The sequence below is a fragment of the Condylura cristata genome, unplaced genomic scaffold (assembly GCF_000260355.1).
Source record: "Condylura cristata isolate star-nosed mole 26May11 unplaced genomic scaffold, ConCri1.0 scaffold00011, whole genome shotgun sequence".
NCBI classification, from domain to species: Eukaryota; Metazoa; Chordata; class Mammalia; order Eulipotyphla; family Talpidae; genus Condylura; species Condylura cristata.
This window is the reverse complement of record NW_004567112.1, coordinates 46,246,231-46,253,156: the sequence shown is the minus strand read 5'-3', so window position 1 is coordinate 46,253,156 and position 6,926 is coordinate 46,246,231.

The window sequence follows — 6,926 nt, the reverse complement described above, 5'->3', positions numbered from 1 at the left end:
TCAAGCTTTTCAGTGCTGTGCTTTAACCTGCTGCGCCACCAGGGAGGGCCCTTTTTGAGTTTTTTTTGTGTGTGTTTTCATAGGGATTGCATTGAATCTGTATATTGCTTTAGTTAAAATTGCCATTTTAATAAAATTTTGATTCATGAATTTGGAATGTCTTTATTACTTAGTGTCCTCAATTTCTTTCAAAACTGTCCGATAGCTTTCAATATATAGGTTTATCACCTGCTTGTTTAAATGTATTCTAGGTATTTTACTCTTTTTGATGTGATTATAAATGGTATTGTTTTCTTAAATAAGAGTTTACTGTTCGTGCATAGACATGTAATGGATTTTTATATGTTGAATTTTAGCCTGAAGCTTTATTGTTTCTTATTTTTAGTAGTTTTTGGTGGTGGTGGTTTTTTTTTTTTTTTTTTTTTTTTTTTTTTTTTTTTTAGGGTATTCTCTGTAATGTCATCCACAAAATTAACACTTTTATTTTACTTTTTTCCTTTCCAGTTTGGGTTCCTTTTAGTTCTTTCTTTCTTTTTCTTTTCTTTTTCCTGCTGAGTTGCTCAGGCTCATCCAGTTCTATGTAAAGTAGTAATGTTGAAACCAGACACCCTTTTTTGATGATTTTGAGTATGTTGAACCATCCTTGCATCCCTGGAATAAATCTCTCTTGATAATAGTGTATAATTCTTTCATTTATTTATTGAATTTTTAAATATTTAGAAGAACAGGTTTATTGGAAAAGGGGGCAGAAAAATAAAGGACACTTGCATAGGCACACATGGGCAGAAAGCTGCCTTTATATTTTTAATTAAGTTTGCTAATACTTTATTTAGGATTTTTATACTGCGTATCAGATATTGTTTTGTAGCTTTCTTTTTGTATGTGCTATCTTTGTATGCTTTTGATGTGAGGGAAAGCTGACCTAGTAAAATAATCTGGGAGTGTTTCCTCTTAAATTTAAGATTGAGAATGATAGGTATTAAATCCTTTTTGAGTATATGGTAGAATTCAACTGTGCAGTCATCTGGAGTTAGACTTCTTGACTTTGTCCTTTATGTGATACAAAATCAACTGAGAATTTTTTAAAAAATAAAATTTGATTCAATTTTAGTTTAGGACACATGGCTTCCTGGATTCTTAGTATTTTAAAACTCAGATTAGAATGCAATACAAATGTATTATTCTCCCAATCTGTAAGATTTGTTTTTACTGAAATCTAGGAATTTCCAGTTTACTGAAATCTAGGAATTTCCAGTATTAGCTTAAATTTCCCCCTACTTAAATTTGAGTTTATATGAATACATCTACTTGCAATGTAACAGTGTCACCTAATTATCTTCTAGCACTGTTTATGAGGTCCATAGTTGGTAAGATCTTTTTAGTGAGCAACTGGTAGCTTGTTTGATCTGGAGATATGAAGGATGACTTATTGCCCATGATCTTGCCCATACTTTTTTTCTTTTAAAAGATTTATTTAGGGGCTTCCCCTGGTGGTGCAGTGGGTTAAACCACCACATTATAAAGCTCTCCAAAGCCACTGCAGCACAAGTTCTATTTCTGACCAGGGAAGTGACCTACATGGTGTGGCAGACCTGCCCACTGCTCCCCTCAGTAGTGTACTTTGTCAACCTGCCTGTTGTGCTCCCCACTCTCTTTGGTGAATCCTCTCACCCATCTGGCCTATACCTCAGTTCTGTAAGCATAAATAAATAAATCTTTAAAAAATTTTTATTTAGGCCTTCCCCAGTGGCCTGACTGGTTAAAGCACAGCGCTATGAAGCTATCACAACCACTGCAGCATGAGTTTGATCCCTGACCAGGGAGGTGATCCACCTCTCCTGATCTGTCCGCTGTTCCCCTCAGCTGTCAATCTGCCTGTTCTGCTCCCCACTCTGTTTCTGGTAAATTCTCTCACACCCTGCACCTCTGACCTGTACCCTAGTTTTGTATGCATAAATAAGTATTTTTGAAAAATTTATGCATGCAAGAACTGTGGTGTAGGCCAGAGGTGTGGAGGGTGAGAGGATTCACCATTGACAGAGTGGGTAGCAGAACAAGCAGATGTACTGAAGTACACTCAGAGAGGAGCAGCCTGTGAGACAGGAGAGGACTGCAGCACCATGTGGGTCAGCCATCTGGTCTGGAATCAAACTCATGTAGCAGTAACTGCTGATAGCTTGAGAGTATTGTGTCTTTAACCCTTGCAGCACCAGGGAGGCCTTGATCTTCTGCATACTTATGGTGACATTAATGTAGAATTATTAGTATGGTTTCTAGAAGCTATTTTTCATTGGCAAGTAGTTATAGCAATGGAACTGTTGTTCCTTATCAATAGGCAGAAAATAATTAGCCTAATAGGTGTTCCACTTAGGTGCTTCTTCAACTTAATGTTTTATGTCTGAATATTGTATACTTGGTTGCCTTCAGACTCTGAATTCAGTCCTGAAGATTAACATGTACTTTTTGTTATTGCTATGTTGATCTGTTAAAAGGTATCACTTCCTTCTCTGTCCTTATTCTATATAGTATTAACAGGGTTTAATTGATCAAACCAGGGATGTTTTTCATCCCTCAGAACATAATCATCATAATTCTAAAGGTCACCAATCCTTTGACAAAATCAGAATATCCATATCAGTCACTATTGGAGCTGTACTTTGTGTGAGGTCAAAGATTCAACATTCCTATGAGCAACACATGCCTGTCCTTTGTAGTTGAGCTGACCTAGCTAATAAGTCTGCTCAGGTAGATATGAAATTAAATCTGAGCTGTAACCCTAAATAATTTATACCACCTCTGTGGCTGGGCTATTCTTAAGATTATAGATGATATCTATAAAATACATCATAGGAATTTAATAAATGCTAGCTGTGCTTACTATGAACTTCTGACCATGATTCCTACCTCTGAAATATAGAAGGGAACCGAGATTTTTTTTTTACTTACTTAAATGTAAACTAGCAGAATATTTGCGGTTGTGCTGGGAAATCCCATCATGAGTGAATGAGAAAGAAGATACAGTATTAGTTGTACGTGTAGTTATTTTGGAAATGTCTCTAGATCATGGACAGTGAAAGTTTCTGTTACTGAGGACGAAAATGTAAGTGAAGTGAGGAGATCATTAGCTACCAATATTTCTCACTGTTATTTATTTTTTGGTTAAACTTTATTTTTTTTTAAAGATTTTATTTATGCATACAGAAATGGGGTACAGGCCATAGATGCGGTGGGTGAGAGGGTTCTCCACACACAGAGCGGGGAGCAGAACATGCAGATAGATGAAGTACACTGCTGAGGGGAGCAGCGAGTGGGTGGATCAGGAGAGGTCTGCCACACCATATGGATCACCTCCAGGGCAGGTGGGGATTGAACTCATGCGGAAGTGGCTTTAGCTTCTTAGTGTGCAGTGCTTTAACCCCCTGCGCCACCAGGGAGGGCCCTTGTTAAACTTAAAATTGCTCCTAAGAGTGGAAGTAGACTGGCTATGGTAGGTCTGTAGATAAAAATGATTTAATATTTTGCAGAATGTTGTCTTGAGATTTGGAGTTGATTGCTTGACATTTAAGATCTTCCTCTGTTGGAAATTAGATATAATCTCACTGTACTTCCCCCAGGCAATTGATGAGAAAGTATTTGTATCCAGGTCTCACTGGGCACAATACTCACATCATAAATGTGTCCTCAATATTAAACCTTGAAAAGACATCAGGCATTTCTTTTCTGAACTTGTGGATAAACTGGCTCTCTGAATCTATTTTTGTTTTTAAAGATTTACTTATTCATGCATACAGAACTGGGGTATAAGCTAGGACTGCAGGGGTGGTGAGAGGATTCGCCAGAGACAGAGTGGGGAGCAGAACAGGCTGACTGTCGAAGTACACTGCTGAGGGGAGCAGCAAGACAGGAGAGGTTTGCACTCTATATGGATCACCTCTAGGGCAGGGATGGAACTCGCACTGAAGCAGTTGGTTCACTTGCATTGCTGTGCTTTAACTTGCTGTGCCACCAGGGAGGGCCTCTGAATCTATTTTTGATGTGTCCCTTATCTAGAAAAGAAAGGGACACTATTCTGAGTATTTAAGTCCTTAAACTCTGACTCTGCCCCACATTTAGATTTGATCCACCTGGTTATAATTTAATATATGTGGGGTAAATAACACTACTGTCAAAAAGTCCAGGCTCTTTCTTAAGGAACAGTTGTTTTATTCAATGTTTACTCACTTTAGTCCTCTTGGCAAAGAGTGTGCAAAGATTCAGAATGGAATGAAATGTTAAATTAACCTTGGCATGAACCCTGACCTGAACTCAACTCAGAGGATTTGGACAAGGTAGTTTCACACAGGTAATTCAGCTGATTCAATTCTGAAGAACTGAAGTGCTATAAAGGTGCTTGCTGAGTTGTTGCAAATGACTTTGCTTTTTTTTTTTTTCTCACCTTATTCTGTAGTTTACACAGATAATAACTATAGTCTGTCTTTATATTAGCATCCAGGGGTAAGGTTAATGAGTTAATTAGGTAATTAGGATCATTGGACATGGCAATGCAGGTTGACAAAGGCACAACCTCAGGCATGCTATTCACATAACTACAACGTGTGGCTGCCTCTGGCCTTGAATATTTGCATGATTTTCAGAGTTGTGCATAGAAACTCTAATATTTCTTTAAATGTGGAGTGGTAGAGGTTTGCCATTCCCTTTTTTATGTTATTTGCACATTAGCTATTGCCTTCTTTGGCAAGAAAACAAAAACAAAAACAAAAACAAAAACAAAACATGGTGCACTGGTATTGCATTCCTGTAGAACAGCAGCAGTAAGTGGTCCATATGCTAAAAATTATACGAATTCTGTACTTGAACTGTTCTTCATAACTGGTTTCTGAAAACCTTGATCTGTCAACAACACAATGGTGTTGCAGTTTCAAGGTGCTGAAATTCTGCAAGTTTCCTCTGTACTTATCCTCAGTGAATCAGTTCCCTGGGGTGAACTGGATGATAAAGCCTCTAAGTCACCAGTTGACTGAGTGAGACTGGGGATGAGGTCAGCTGGGAGGTTGTGGACAGGTTTGGCCCCAAGCAAGTCTGCACTTAAAATGGTTTGTTTCCAATACCTCTCCACCTGCTGTTTGAAAAAGGGAATTTTAGGTAGAAGACAGAAAACCACTTTCTATAACTTAAGTGAAAAGGATCTAGTCTTTCATTTTATAGAAAAGTGAGTATAGCTAGCTTAAGGTGCTTTAATGCTGCCATTAGGATTTAGTCTCTCCTCTCCTCCTGTGTCTTGATTTCCCCCTCATTTGTTGATTTTCTTAGACATTTGTTGATTTTTGGATAATACTTGAGTTTTTACCTTATGGTGTAGTAGTTCTCCCACAACCACAGCACCAGTGGGTCACTGTGTGATCATCCCCTGTGCTCTTCACTCTTCTCTCTTGACACCCTGCTTTCCCTCTCTTGTTGTATGTCCCAAAGCTGTTATCAGCTTACAAGTTGTCTTATTTTTTTCTAGCACTTTGTTTGGTTTATCTATATTCTGAATATAAATAAAACCACCCAATATTTCTATTTCCTTCTGATATTTTGTATAGCATCAACCCTTCCAGTTCCATCCATGATGCCATAAATGCATATTATCTTTTTTATGGCTGAGTAGTATTCAATTGTGATATATACCATATATTTATCATCTCTTCTGTTTTAGAGTATTTAGGTTGTTTCTATATTTTTATTGTAAATAGTGATACAGTAAACATAGGAATGTAGTTTTTCTTTTGTATTAGTGTTTTTCTGTCTTTAGGGAATATTGCTCAGAGTAAAATCTATTAAATCTCTCTCTCTCTCTCTTTCTATATATATATATATATATATTCATAGATGTATACAAATAATGTACATAAATATATAAAGTGTAAATAAAATCACATGGCACCAACAGAATTCATACTCTACCTGCCAAAGCTAGTTGTGTGACTGGTTTGGAAGGAGCTATTTGGGGAGCACTGCAAGAAATACATGGGAGCCATACTTTCTCAAAGGAATATTATAATCAGAAGGGCTACATACCTGATAGGTATTCTTTTAATAACCCACCTTTGGAAATGTTACTTGATGTTGGGAAAGTTCTACCATCTTTGCTGAAGGGAGCATTTTCCATTGAGAAATAAAAGTATAATTAAAATTTAACTTTGCTTCTTTTCAAATATCTAATCAATTAGCTAACAAATTGTATAAGGTGTATCAGATGCTTTTAAGAGAAGACTAGTGAACATTAAGATGTTTAGGTAATTGCTCCTCATCTTAACATTAAATTCTTTTGACTTGTTTTTCTGGTGTAGTGGTAATATGGTAGTTGATGCTTCTATCAATAAAACATAGGTGATCAGTTTAGTTTTAGAAGTTGGCTACATAGTTTGTTTTTCAAAAAGAAAAATAACATTGTCCCTCCACCATTCACATCATCTTTTATGAGCATTGTAGAGTTTATTAATTTCAAACATTGTCTTTTATTGACTTTTATGACATTGTGTTCTCCCTCTGCCTCCTTGATCAGAAAGGTAACACATACATTTATTAAACCACTAAATTTTGTAAGTTTCCCTCGTTAATAGTTAAGTTCTTCCATCTCCACAGGCCCTTCATTAGGGCCTAATCATCTTCTTACCTGTAATGTTGCCATTTCTTCTAAGAGCACATTTATTTGTAGTGCTAGCTTTTCAAATCTATCCATAAAACTGCTTCCAGATTGTGCTTCCTGTTTATTCCCTCTGACCTCCTTGCCTATAGGTGGTGGCAATAGATTCTTTAATTGGCCTTTGCCCCCTCTCAGTTTCATTTATTCCTTAATTCTCTTTGGATTTCCATCACAGCAAATCTTACAGATCCCATCAGACACATGGTATTTCCTTTGCCTGAGATATTCTCTTTGCTTA